Source organism: Lathyrus oleraceus, chromosome 3 (genome assembly GCF_024323335.1).
Source record: "Lathyrus oleraceus cultivar Zhongwan6 chromosome 3, CAAS_Psat_ZW6_1.0, whole genome shotgun sequence".
In the NCBI taxonomy this organism is placed as follows: domain Eukaryota; kingdom Viridiplantae; phylum Streptophyta; class Magnoliopsida; order Fabales; family Fabaceae; genus Lathyrus; species Lathyrus oleraceus.
In genome coordinates, this window is record NC_066581.1 from 31327935 (window position 1) to 31343250 (window position 15316).

The window sequence follows — 15316 nt, forward strand, 5'->3', positions numbered from 1 at the left end:
AATTTTACATAAAACACCATTTCATTTAGAGATGAAAATGTGGATGGTCTCGAGCATTCGATTCATCTCCTCAATTGTTTGGGTTGAATTTCCTTACTAAAATGTTCAAAAAATTATCATCTCTTAAACATTCCTAATCCGATCAAATCCAAATCATTTTTATAATACCTTAGACGAAAAAGGAAGTGGTGTAGATCTTTCTATTCGCTTCCCCGAATACTTTGATATGAGTTCCCTTACTCGACCATTCGAGTATTCGTTGTCCATTTAAAATACCCTAACAACATATAAATCCTTTCGCAAATTAAAGATGAAAAGGGAGATGGTCTAGAGCCTTCCATTCATCTCCTCGATTATTTGGATACGATTTCCCTTACTCAACTATCTGAGTAATCATCATCGAACAAAACACTCAACACATCAAACCTCTTTTTCTCGCCCCTGTACGATCGAAACTTTTCAAAAGAACATTATTTAGTCCCTTATAATGCGCATACAAACTAGTGCTTAAGCCTCCGCTGAGAGTAGACAAGTCAATGTTTAGCCTTTATAATAAGATCTAGACACTTGTTCATTAAAAAACACAAACCAACAAACCGTAGTCTCCCCTCACCCCCCCCCCCCCCCCGAACTACGAAGCTTTGAGTTCGTCATTGTACCCGAGGATACATAGGAGCGAGACCCGCAATATCGTCAAGCACCCTAATTAAAACATTTTTGTGAACCCTTTTGTTTTCCTTTTCTCTTTTCATGTACTTGAAGAAAACAATTAACACAAGCTAACATTAAATCGCAAGTTTAACTAAAAGGTTCCGTTGAGTACAATGGACGTGAGGAGTATTAATACCTTACCATTGTGTAATTGACTCTCCAACCCTAAATCTGGTGGCGACTCTACTGGGAATTGATGCTCCTGGAAAGAGAGATTCAAGCCTAAGTTAGTTCACTTTTGCGATTAATGCTAGCTTTATTTATTTATTTTCTTCTATCTTTTTTTCTTTCTCTCATTGTATTATTGTTATTTGTAGTTGGTTGTTGGTTCTTATTTTGCTACCGGGGTTCTCTAATTATTGGTACTCTGTGAGATATGCTATCTACTCAAGCCTGATAAAAACCATAGGATTAAGATGGTGGTTGTGTAGTAGAGGCTCGTAAGGAGCCTTCCTTGTTGAAACGATACGAAGACCCCACCTAGAGTAAATTCTCTTGGAGATGTTATTGTCCGATGAGCCGTTACGACGATAATATTTTCAAGTTTGATCGATGACTCTAGGTTCCTTTTAATCTGTTCAATCTATGGTGGTTATGTAGTATGAACCTATGAGACCTCGGACTCGTTAGGTTGATATAAGAGCCCCAATCAGATGAGATCCCTTGGAAGTATTGTTGTCTTCTACGGTAATATTTCCAACCTCAATCTATGACTCTGAGAATCTTTTTAGAACCTAAAATTTGATGATTGTGTAGTATTGGACCACAAGGAGTCTTCCTTGTTGGAACAATACGAAGACCACCTAGACGAGATCATTTTGCGGGTATTAATTTCCGACGAGCCTTCGTCATGATGGTGATATTCTCAAGAGGGGTCCATTTCTCTAGGAACTTACCAACTGAATAGCCTAACTGTGGGTTTTCATTAATCAGAGATACCTATTGGCATGACCAACCTATGAACTTGCTTATACTTGTGATCCTGAGCATTTCATTGCATTTTTTATGCATATCAAAAAAATCATGCATTTGCATTTCATCAGCATGCATGCATATCATTTTCCAAAATAAAAACAAAAATATTATACACATTCTACCCTTTCATTCAGAAAAATTGACTACTCGACACCAGTACGAGACGTGCCGAAACTATAAAATAACGCTCTAACAAGTTGAGGCCAACCATGTTATAATGAGAATATACATCGACTCTATGCAGGCAAAGATGGATCGTTTACTTGAGATTATGCTAGCTCTAACCCAAAAGGAAAAGAAAGCTGAAACTAATGCTGAAGCCAAAAGAGTTGATGCTTAGTTTGGTTCGTTGTCGCTTAACATTCCTGGAGTAACCAACCTCGAAGGTAATTTTGTTTATCCTAAAGGAGGCCCTATCCTTATTCCTGTATCGGTGGTCAATGTAGACCCATTGGACATTCTTCCACATCTGCTCGGCATTGATCTATGACTTATGATAAAGATAAATATGATGCTTTCTTCATGCCACAACCCACAAGGCCCGTTGTTGGAGTTCTCCTAGACCCAGCTGTTAAGAGACTCCATGATTTGGAAGAGAAATTCAAGTCTTTGGAGGTTCACACTACTCTCAGCTTGGACGCTGTTGATATGTTCCTAGTGCCAGGACTAGTGTTTCTCCAGAAATTCAAAGTTCTAGATTTTGACAAGTACTAATGGATCAGTTGCCCGAGAACTCACGTCAGAGATTATTGTCACAAGATGGCATCCCACATCAATAATGATCAACTCTTGATTCATTATTTCCAAGATAGCCTCAATGGGACACCCTTTGAGTGATATATGTGTCATACCCCAAAATTTTCCCTACTTTTTTTTATTCAATTCGCCTAGCTTATGGTTTGTTCATTTGCATAATTTGTTTCTATTTGATCATGCATTCATCAACATTTGCATATCATAAAGAATTTATGCCAAATGTTTGATGATAATAAATTTAATTGGTTTAAGTGGATTTTTTAGGTGGATATTATTTGGTAATTATTCGGGTTTATTTCCAGTATTACTTGTGGTGGGTGTTAATTCTATATATTTGTGATTGGCAGTAATTTTGGTAATGTAACACCCCAATTTTGACCCTAAGTTCTCTCAAGCTATCTCATCATATGCATTCACTTTGGGATCACACTTTGGCATACTCCTTACCCCTCATTCATTCGGTTTGCATGAGGAGAGATCACCAAACACATTTGGTTGTATGATACTTTGTTTTTCATTATTTACTAACCGAAATGCCAAAAATATGTCAATGTATAGTTTACTTCTTTTGTTTCATTTAATCTCTTTATTTTTTTAATTCATATTAATTTCATTGTTAATCCAACAAATATGGGACTTTCACCAAAAATAGTTAAATACTTTCCTCTTTCATTTTCTGAATTAAAACTATTTTTTGGATTAATTTTGATATTTTTCGTGAATTATTTATTTTTGTGCATATTTTTAATTATTTAAAAATACTTATGACTTTTCAAAAATCATGAAATTTTTTGTCTAAGATCCTTTGACCTTGTTTGATCTAGGATAAATCTCTTGACTATTTATTTGGTGTTTTGAAGAGATTTTAGATTTTGACCAAATTAAATTGAATTAAAATGCATTTTTAATTTGATTTTTAATTGATTAATTGTGTAAAAATTATGTTGGGCCATTTTTATTGACTTGTGATGTTTAATTATGTGTTTGGGTCTTGGTCAAGGTTGATTTGACTTTTGTTTAGTTAAAATCATTGAATTTAGGGGATTGATGACATGTACATTTCATCTCCCAAAATGAATGAATGATTTTAATTTGATAAAATTCCTCCCATGACCAATTTGTGTTCTCTCATCTCCCTTCCCTCTTCATCTTCAATCCCATTATTTACCATCCTTTCTATTGACCAATGAAATCTCCAAATCCTAAGTGTAGCGGTAAATTCATGACCATCAAGCTATGGATAAGCTAGACGTCAATAAAACCGGAGTCACCACCGCGCTTTTAATGTTTCCAAGGGAAAAGGGAAAAGTACGAAGAAAACCCAAAAGATAAGAAGTTTTCAAATTAAAACTAATAAAATGCCAGAGATTACAGGTAAGGGGGTTGGTTACACAGAGGGAAGGTGTTAGCACCCAAAGTGTCATAGGTACTCCTAGGGAGCCCTTTCTTGTGTGCATATGTGTTTTTGTACAAAACGATGTTTGCAATAAATAGAGTGGAGGGATGAGAAAAGAATTTACTAATTATATTTTTGTGTTTAACAAGACCTTCGGACTTGTGCCTACGTACCAACATAAAATGAGGGATCAAAATCTCGTAGTTCGTGGTAACAATTTCAAAGTGAGTACATTGCTTTTAACAAAAATTTGAGTTTAACAAGGCACAGAAGGCCCAAAAAGGTTTGAATGAGTGTTAGTTCTTTTTGTCTTTTGAAATTTTTAGTCAAGTATAGTTAAGTTTATTTTACAAGTTTGATTAAGAAAAGGGTTTAAAAATGCAATGGCATAAGGCCAAAGTTTCTAATTTGCAAAATGATATAAGTTTAGAAAATAAACACAAGCAAAGAAGATTTTAAAAACGGGGGAGAGATTTGAAATTAAATAAATGGGGAGGAGATGAAGGGACTAATGCTAAGCACAAATTTAAAAGTTATGAGTTGAAAAGATCTAACCAATGGGTTGCAATCCAATAGACAAGAATGTCATATAGAAACCCAAATTCCCTTGGACTTTAGAATCAAGCAAAACCAATACACAAATAGAAAGATGAAGAGCAAGGCATCAAATAAAAGATAGTCACATCCAAGCTTAGCAACTTCACGATCTTCTTCAAAAGTTTCCCATGCATCAGATGAACTCAAAGATAGGCACTAGGCACAGGTTAAAAGTAACAGCTTCAATCAGACCATGTAGCATATGAACTCTAATGGGATTACAATACTTACTTCAAATGAAATTTCAAATCACAAGCACTTTGTTTCATGAAAGTTGGCATTGGTCAAGTCCTTTGCATATGGAGTGTTGCCTAATTCTAAGTCCAATTGTCTCAGATCAAACCAACAGTCCACACAAAATGTTTTTTAGGGTTTTTGTTGTTATTATGTACATTAAGGTCAAAAGACCACAAATTCAAACAAGTGTAAACAATCACAAAATAATCACAAGATATGCCTCAAATGAGCAAAGTGAAAATGACATTAAAGTAAACAAGTTAAATGGTATGAATAATGGAAAAATGAATAAAGGCTCAAAATTAAAGTGCATAAAAGTAAATGGCTTGAAATTAAATGTTAGTTGTTAGTTGATTAGAAGTTAGTATTGCTTTTGCTTTTATTTTGTTTAAGTAATTCTTTGGAGAACACTCAACCCACTTGTCACAAGCATGGATCCTTGGACCAAGACATCTTCCAAATGAAGGAAAAAAAAGGCCAAGTTTCGGCACAATACCATGAAAGAGGGGAGACTTACAATCTCACTTACTATAATTCTATGCCTTTTTGTTTCATAAATTTAGCGCTATGTTAAGCAATCGTAATTGGACTTATGTAGAAGTCACAACTATTTGAGGCCGGGCAATAGAAATTTTAGGGTTAATGCATGTTAGAGACATGGTATTATGAACCATGCTCCTAAAACATACCACACTTAAAAAGAATATGCAAAACGGTGGACCTAATCTCATCCACACTCATGTTGATTTTACAATTAACTAGCCTTAGGATATGGAGATATCATAGGTCCATGAAATGAATGAGAAGAGAATGGGATCAAGGTGAAGGAGGAGAGGAAATAGAATCAACATAAATTGGTCAAAGGAGGACTTTTATCAAATTAAAATCATTCATTCATTTTGGGAGATGAAATGTACATTTCATCAATCCCCTAAATCCAATGATTTTAACTCAAAAAAGTCAAATCAACCTTGACCAAGGCCCAACAACATAAGTTAAACTCAACAAGTCAATATCAAATGCCTAACACAATTTAATTTGCAATTAAACAAATAAAAACAATTAAATAATACGTTAAATTAAATTATGGTTTGTCAAATTCCTAAAACCTCATCAAAACACCAAAGAAATGACCATGAGATTTATCATAGGTCAAACAAGGTCAAAGGACCTTGGAGAAAATTTTTCATAACTTTTGGAAACATAAAAGTATTTTTAAATAAATAAAAATATTCACAAAATCAATTAAATCATGAAAAAGATTAATAATGATCCAAAAAATAATTTTAATTCATAAAATGAAAGAGGAATTTATTTAAAATTTTTTTATGAAACTCTCATATTTTTTGGATCAATATTAAAGTTAATATGAATTAATGAAAATAAACCAAATAAAAGGAAAAATCAGAAAATAGAAAAAACGTGGACCACTTGATCTCCCTCATTAATTGAGGTGGCAGATCAAGTGGCTGCTAGCGCGCATTCCACCATAGTCACAAATCAAAGCGTAACACAAGTGGTAATCCAAACCAACACGTGTGATTAAAACAATTCAAATGGATCATGTGGTTCTGATGAGTGCCAACACATCACCGGAGCCAAAGCTCCGGTCTCCTTCTCCGGTGAGCTTCACTGGACTGGTTCACTCACAACTATCAGTAAAATTAAAATTAAGGACATGAATTTAAAGTAAAAATGCCTCTAAGCTCGAATCTGACCTCAATTTATCATAACTCCAAGTATATTGAGGGATACAAGGAGTTGAAATTTGAGGTGCACGATCTGAGTTGCTTCGATTTGACCTCAAAGCAACTCAATCTTGTTGCTTACATTGGTAGGACTTCAGACAACCAAGGATCCAAGAGAATTATATAGAATTGAGTGAGAATCGAAGAGATGAAATTTTTTGGAAAATACCTTCAATGCAAGTCTGTGCTCGATTGATCTTGCTCTTGATCTTGTTCAGGACACTTGAAGGAGTAGAATTGAATGGATGAAAAGCTCAGGACTCTTGGAGTTTCGAATCTCAAGACAATGAGATTCAAACTCAATTTCCAATGGAAATTATCAAGGTTATCCTTTTAAATGATAGGGTTTAAAGGTATGGATTCAAAGCTGGCGTGCAGGGTCCTGAATTTTGATGCATAGAGCTTCTATTTATAGCCAAATGGTTTGATATTTGCACACTTGAAAATGAAATCCAAAAATAGAAATGTACATTGCATGGGTGCATGGGCGTGTACAGGCCCATGAAATCACTTCTTATGATCCACAATTGAGTATAAGCAATGCTGAGATCATGTTGGAATGCTAGGCAATGGTCTGTGGAAGTTTCAAGTTCAATCTTGCCAAATGATGATCCAATATTCAAGCCATGTGCATCCCATTCAAATCTTGTCCAAAATGGATGACATTGGCCTTTTGAGAAAGGTTAGATCAAGAGGAACAACTTTCATGTTGAACACTTTTTCATTTGAAGCTTGGATCATGATGAATTTTGAGGTGGAAGTTGGGAAAATCAAATATGTCAACAATTTTTCATAAGGTCAAGCCATATGTTCACTTATTCCACCTTGGCTAACTTTTTGTGTGAGCTCCAAATGAAAAATGTTCGTTCATAAAAGTTGTAGCTATCTCCAATTAATTCAAAATAGTCATAAATGTGACCTCATTTGGATTTAATATGAAGGAGCTATGCATTTTTGAAGTTGAGGAAAATCACTTGTTCAATGGCATTGGTCCAAAATGACCTATAATGTATCCTCATATCACATGCACATAAAAGTTGAATTTGGTCTTCCTCCAAAGATAAAAGTTGAAGTAGAAACCTTGAATTTGATTGTGCAACTTGGAAATATTTCATCTCATAAAAATTGAGCAAGTTATTGTCTTGGGAAGTTGAACTCCAAATTAGGGTTTAGACAAAATGACCTATAATCTTTCACCATAAAAAATGACTTTCCAAGAAAAACTAGATCTAGACCTCAACATGAAAGTTGTTTGTAATGTCATTTAGAGTAACGTTTCTCTTTGAATAATTTTCATATGATAAATATTGTAGGAGATAGGGTCTAGGGAACCCCAATTTTTATCAGATGAATTCCTTTGGTCAACCACCATGAACCAACTTGCTAGCTTGCAATTCTCTTGACTTTTGGGACCCATGGAGGATCATATATGCATAATATGATGAAATTTGAAGTATCCCTTGAATTATTTGATCAATTGTAGATGAAGCTTGTCGAAGAAGTTACACAAGATACCCAGATGAACTAGGGCTTCCAAGGAAAACCAATTCCAAACTCTTGAAGATTTCTTGATCAAAATAACATGTGAAGCTCATGGGGATCCATATATGATGTCTAGAGCCATAGTAAACCATTTATTGATTGAGCTCATTGCAATGAGGGTCTTAAACCCTAGATATGAGCTTGATGAATCAAAGGTGAGCACATGCCCTACCTACAAAAGACTTAGTGCATACAAAGACATATTTTTGGTATTTTGGTTAGTAAAGAATGATAAAATACAAAGTATGATACAATCACATGATCTTGGTGATCTCTCCCAATGCAAACCCAATGAATGAGGGGTAAGGAGGATGCCAAGATGTGATGCCAATGCCAATGCATATGATGAGATAGCATGAGGGATCTTAGGGTCAAAATTAGGGTCTTACAGCTGCCCCTATTTAAGGATATTCTAACTGAGGAGATGAAGGTTAAAATCTTCGCGTCGACTCAGTAGAATGGGCTTAAATAACAACATATAGAAACAAATTTTGGTCCCTAAGAGACCTCATGATGCATATGATATGAATGTTAAAATAAATCTCTGTGGGGGAATATGGCAAGAAAGAAAAGAAGATGGAGAAACTGAAAATCCACAGGAGTATAATGCATTCCATAGGCAAAACTCATTGGGAGACAAAGACTCTGGGGGGATAAAAAGGGTTGTGCGTAGGCCATACTACAACTTAAAACTGCTGGGGGGACTAGAGGGATTCCATGAAAATAAATTAATGGAAAGACTCAATCGGGGAGAGAAGGACATCTGCGGGGGAAGCGAGTAGATCAAAATAAAGCTGAATTGCTCGAGCCAAGCAGAAAAACGATGATTTCACTAACGAAATGCACACTCAAACTTAACAGGGGAAGAAACGATCTTCAACACAGGAGGAGCAGAAGTCTATTATCCATTACCGATTATTGTGTAAGGGATAACAAAAATCTGACAGGGAGGACATCCGTTATCGATTAGGGTAAACATATCAAGGATGACTCACTGAGGGAAACCAGGAGGTGTATTCGTTACCAGTTACTCGGTAAGAATATGTTGATTCTAAGTGTTGGCAGCAATTTTGGTAAAACAAAGAGTGTTCACAAGATGTCATGTGTGATGTCTTAACATGAGATATCCTATGTACCTGCTGGAGTTCAAGAACATGTGCATGAAGGATTGTTTCAGAATGCCACATACAATGACAAGGCTTCTGATATTGGATGTACCTGCTGGAGCTTAAATGAAAGACATGTTCATGCAAGATTATTTCAGATGACATACACAATGTCATGACATTTGATATGGCTGTACCTGCTGGAAGTTATAAACGGAATTATTGGATTATGCAGGATTTTTCCAGGATGTCAGACCCGATGTCATGACATCCTGTACACAGAACATTCAGTATGAATGTCTGGTGTTTTGTGATTGCACAATTAATGGCAATCTTTGGATGATTGAAGATATGGCTAGCTGGCGCATTCAATCATGGATTACAACCAGATCTACTTATTTTCCAAGGAGATCTATACAGCTGTTATAAAAAGATTTGATTGGAAAATAGATTTAGGGTTTTCAAGATGTCCAAGCCCAACTGAAAGCTTCTATAAAAGGGGACTTAGAAAACCTGTTTGTACACACAACCAAGACTAAGCGAAATACAGAGAGAGAGCTAGGGTTTGTGTCTGTTTAGTCGTAAGACTTGTAGGTCATTCAAGTCATCCATTGTTGATTGAATTGGACTGATTTGTGGTTGTAATTTGTCACTCTAAAGCTGTTAAGCAAGAGTGTGTGTCTTCGTGATCAAAGCTTTGAAGCAAGATCAAGAGTGTGTCTTCTTGATTGAAACTATGAATTAAAATCAAGAGTGTGTAATTGAAAAGTATTTTCTTTTCACAAGGGATTGTTGTTTAAAATCACTGGTGTGTGATTGTAAGGGAAATGAGTGGGTTCTCATATCTAAGAGTGCTTAGGTAGAAGTTGCACGGGTAGAGATTAGGTGAGAAAGACTGTAACTTGTTGAAGTGTACAGAGAGTCTTTGAACTAATTCTATTTTAGTGATTTTCCTTCCTGGCTTGGTAGCCCCCAGACGTAGGTGAGTTGCATCGAATTGGGTTAACAATTGCTTGTGTTATTTGCTTTACCATTCAGTTTATCTTATCCATTGTGTGTTAGCAGATATCAGTGTCGTAACATTACCTTCGACATCTTATATCTGATACCAGAATTTCAATTGGTATCAGAGCAGGAATCCTGCTCTGGTTCTTGGTGAGATCTAGGGGCAATACTTTCTGGTATAATGGAGAGAGATGGAGGATCTGTTCATAGGCCACCAATTTTGCATGGTTCTAACTATGACTATTGGAAACCTCGAATGGTAGCGTTTCTAAAATCCCTTGATAACAAGGCTTGGAAAGTTGTGCTAACAGGATGGGTGCATCCTGTCATTACTAAAGAAGGATAAGGCACCACTGAGAAGAAGCCTGAAGAACAATGGTCCAAGGATGAGGATGATCTTGCTCTTGGAAACTCTAAAGCCTTGAATGCAATATTCAATGGGGTAGACAAGAATATTTTCAGGCTGGTAAATAACTGTAAAGTGGCCAAAGATGCTTGGAACATTCTCAAGACCATTCATGAAGGCACCTCTAGGGTAAAGATGTCTAGACTTCAGCTGCTCACCTCCAACTTTGAAAACTTAAGGATGAAAGAAGATGAAAACATTCATGAATTTCACATGAGTATCCTTGAGATTGCTAATGCTTCAGGAGCCCTGGGAGAGAAGATGACAGATGAAAAGTTGGTAAGAAAAATACTCAGGTCACTCCCTAAGAGATTTGGAATGAAGGTGACTGCCATAGAAGAGTTTCAAAACATATCCAACATGAGGGTAGATGAGCTAATTGGTTCCCTCCAAACCTTTGAGTTGGGATTAAATGATGGTGTTGAAAGGAAAACAAAGAGCATTGCCTTTATGTCAAATACAGAAGAGGGTGAGAGTCAGGAGGATGATGAAGATCTGGTCAATGAAGTAGCAATGTTGGGAAGGCAGTTCAATAAACTATTGAAAAAGATGGATGTAAGATCAAGGGCAAATGTCAAGAACATCTCATCTAACATCAGTAAATCCAACAATACTGGAAGAAGAGCAAGATCAGATGAGAACTACTATCAGAACTACTATCCTTAACAACCTTTTGCGCGTCTTTGAAAGAGGACATAGGTGCCCCAACTCTCTTTTCTTCTACAATATATAGAGCTTGGAATGGAGTTTCAATCTCATCCTCACATTATACATAAGAGAAAGACGACATGTGGCTTACCAAGAAAGCCTTTTCCCCATCGACGATAACCAGCTTTCCATTCTTGACAAACTTTAATTTTTGGTGCAAAGTTGACGTAACTGCTCCCGCCTCATGTATCCATGGCATTCCTAACAAGCAGCTATAGGCCGGGTGGATATCCATTACTTGGAAAGTAATTTGAAAATCACTCGGACCTATCTTCATAGGAAGGTCCACTTCATCGATCACAGTTTTGCAAGAACCATCCAAAGCTTTGACGATCATGCCATTATACCTCATTGGAGCTCCTTGATACGACAATCTTGACAGAGAAGACTTTGGGAGTACGTTCAAAGAAGAACCGGTATCAACCAACACATTTGACAGAGCATCTTACTTGCAGTTCATTAAAATGTGCAACGCTAGATTGTGGTTTCTACCTTCCTCAGGAAGTTTCTTATCACAGAAGCTCAAATTGTTGTAGGAAGTGATGTTAGTCACAATATGATCAAACTGATCCACTATAACATCATGCTCAGAGTTCATAAGAAGAGACAACACCGAAATCTTGGAAGGAGTTTGGAGCAGCTGCTCTACCATATTGAATTCACTTTTCTTGATCAAACGGAGTACCTCATCATCATCACTAGACTTCAAACCACTGGATTCACCAGACTGACACTTTGGAGCGCTAGTTGGATCAACTGCAGGTACTTCCACCTTCTTACCAACTGAACAATCTTCTACATTCTTTGGGAACACCGGCCCAAAAACTCGACCACTACGGGTCACGTTCGTAACATCAGCTATGCTCATAACAGAGCTAGTAGTAGGCAAAGGAACCTCTTAGCCATTCTCTAACATGGTTGCATTATACTGATACGGAACAACCTTATCGGATGCATACGAGACTGGACCCGCTAACCGTATTACCAACAAGGATATTGATCTGTTGCTGACATTGTTACTGCTGCTACTGTCAAATTGAATCACCACTCTCTCTGGTGTCTTGAACACTAGAACTATGACATTCACATCATCACCTAAGTGACGGGACTGGAGAATCTGAATAATACCCTCATCCATCAACCTTTGGATGTCTCTCTTCACAACCATAAAACCTCGGGAATTGACACTGCAAATTGCACAACCATCATGGTCATGCTCACAATCACTTACCAAATAGATATCCTTGTGCCTCGTCACCAAGGACCTTCTAATGAAGCGAACATCAAATACCTTGAACTCCCCAGGACAGCCATCCACCATATTGACGGAAGAGTTACCATGAGTAGGAAGTGGATTAACTTTGACATTAGTGTAGCGGGGTTTTCGTTACCTTTAGGTTGATTGACTAAACCAAAAGTCAACATACAATTCGAGTCGCCACCGCACTTTTATTTTTCCAAAGGAAAGGCTAAAAAGAGAACAAAAGCCAACTAAGAAGTTTTTCAAATAAAAAACTAATAAAAATGTCAGAGATCTAGGTAAGGGGGTTGGTTATGAAATGGGAAGGTTTTACGCACCCAAAACATCCTTAGTACTCTAAGGGAACCCTTTTTGCAGATATGTGTTGTAGGTTGGTATTTGTGAAAAGACTTGTGCAAAAGATTGGAGGGATGAGAAGAGAATAGATTATATTTATAAACTTTATTGTTTGAATGGATGAACCCATTGCCTACGTACCATCAAAAAGGAGGATCAAAACTTCGTAGTTCGGGGTAAAAATTTCAAAGATTGGTGAATTGATTTTAATCAAAAGCCCTAAGGTCTTTTGTTATCAGAGGGAGAAAACTCAACCTAAACAAACAATCCACCATGTGAGGAAGGCTTCAACATTGTAGTGAGGGGTTAACCCTATAATAAGCATGGAAGGCTTATAATCCAACACTAAGGATGAGGTGAGATTTACATCAACCACTATGATAACTCAAACCTATGACTAATGTTTATGAAAAGGTTTTAACAAGTGGCCATTGGAACCACAAAACAACTTGAAATGGATTGTATTTACAAATTAGATTTATTTACAAAATGAAGTTAAAGTTGAATTAAAGTTTATTTACAATGAGTATTTATGAAGATGGTTTTGAAAAGTCAAAGGCCTAAGGCCTAGGTTTCTAATTTGAAACAAAGTCAAAGTTTTAAAAATGATTTTTGGCTTGGTTAGAGTGGGGAGAAGAAGAGAAGGGATATTCCTAAAGCATACAAAGATAAGAGGGGAAAGAAAAACCCTTGGAGTTCCTTTTCTTGAAGTCATAGAGATGACTCAAGATGCTCCTTTCCTTTGGACTTAGCACACAAACAAGCAATCAATAATTTGAATTCAAGCTCCTAGGATCTCCATTTAGATTGGCTCTTATCTTGGTTACTCATGACAATGGCCCTCTTTTCACAATCTCAAAGTGGGATCCCTATCACACAAAAGCAAACATCAAAAAGTTCATAACACAATAAGGGGAATGGACAAAGAATAAGTTTGAGGAGAAGTCCTTTGAGATTAACTTTGAGTTTTAGCATTCTAAAGGCATGAGGCATAGTTTCTCTTCAACAATTTTTTTTCATTTTAAAGGCATGAGGCGTAGTTGCTCTAGAACTCCTTTAAGCATGGGTAAGTCCTAATTCTAAGTCCTTTCTCCTTTTTCATTTGGTCCACACAAAACAAACACAAAGCAACACAAAATATCAATATATATATATACAATAATGGGCTCCAATGAGCAAAACCAAAATGACATAAACATAAAATATGTGCTCAAGTGAGCAAAGTGAAAATCAATATGAATAATGAGCAAGAAATAAATGACATTAAAAATAAATGGCAAGAAATTAAATGCTCAAATTAAAGTTAGTAGTTAGTGAGGTTATGTTAGCTTGTCATAAGACAATGTAGCGCTATGTTAAGCAGTCGTAAGTGGACTAATGTAGTACTCACACCTATATGAGGCCGATCAAAAAGAATATAGGCAAAGAACACAAGTTAAAGATCATGAATAGTAAGCCAAGCTCCAAAAACTTGCCATGCCAAACAAAAGGGGAAGGGCCTTGTATTGACTTTTAGTTAAAGATCATGACGCGTTCGTATATTTGCGAAACACCGCATCAAGCTTTTGGCGCCGTTGCCGGGGACCAATTTCGTCAAATTTCATTTTCCTGTTGTTATATCGTTTAGACTTAGGATATTTCCCGCCGGTCAATGCGAAGAACTCGCAGCACCGGAAGTTTAAGCTTAGTATACCCTCTGGCGGAACCTGAATATTACGCTCGCGCACGTTATTCTTTCATAGAATTAAGAGTGCTATGGCCGAAGATCAAAACCAAAGACCTCTTAAAGATTTCTCTCACCCATCTAATGAAGAACCTAGTTCTAGTATAGTAAACCCAACCATCCCAGCTAATAATTTTGAACTTAAACCATCCCTGTTGCAACTAGTGCAACAGAGACAATTCGCAGGTCTCGCTACTGAGAACCCAAACCAACATTTAAAAATATTTCCTCAATTAGCAGACACTTTTAAAACCAATGGAGCTTCTCCTGAGGCAATAAGTTTAAGATTATTTCCTTTTTCCCTCAAAGATAAAGCCCTATCATGGTTAGATTCCATTCCACCCAATTCGATTACGACATAGGATAACCTTAGAAGAGTTTTTCTTGCTAGATATTTTCCCCCGAGTAAGACCGCCATTCTTCGAAACCATATGACTAGATTTACCCAAAACCAAGGAGAATCGTTGTTCGAAGCTTGGGAGAGATATAAAGAGTTGTTACGAGCATGCCCACATCATGGTTTAGAAAATTGGTTAATCATTCAAACCTTCTATAATGGACTTCATTACAACACAAAGATGACCATCGACGCTACCGCAGGCGGTGCTCTGATGAACAAACCTTATCCTTAAGCTAGTGCCCTCATCGAAGATATGGCTCAAAACCATCAATCATGGGGAGTCGAACGAGCGACATTAGAGAAGAAGGAAGCCCAAGGAGGAGTGCATAAACTAAGCTCTATAGATATGATGCAAGCTAAAATGGATGCATTAGCCCTTAAGGTCGAGCATATGTGCATAAACCCGAAT

At 36.7% G+C, this 15316-nt stretch overlaps 1 non-coding gene across 1 annotated transcript; it reads right to left on the reverse strand.

Moving 5' to 3' along the window:
- Positions 1-14923: 14923 nt before the first annotated feature.
- LOC127133031 (small nucleolar RNA R71) lies at positions 14924-15030 on the reverse strand. Its single transcript, XR_007807029.1, has one exon. It is a non-coding gene; the product is annotated as a small nucleolar RNA R71 (small nucleolar RNA).
- Between the last annotated feature and the right edge of the window lie 286 nt (positions 15031-15316).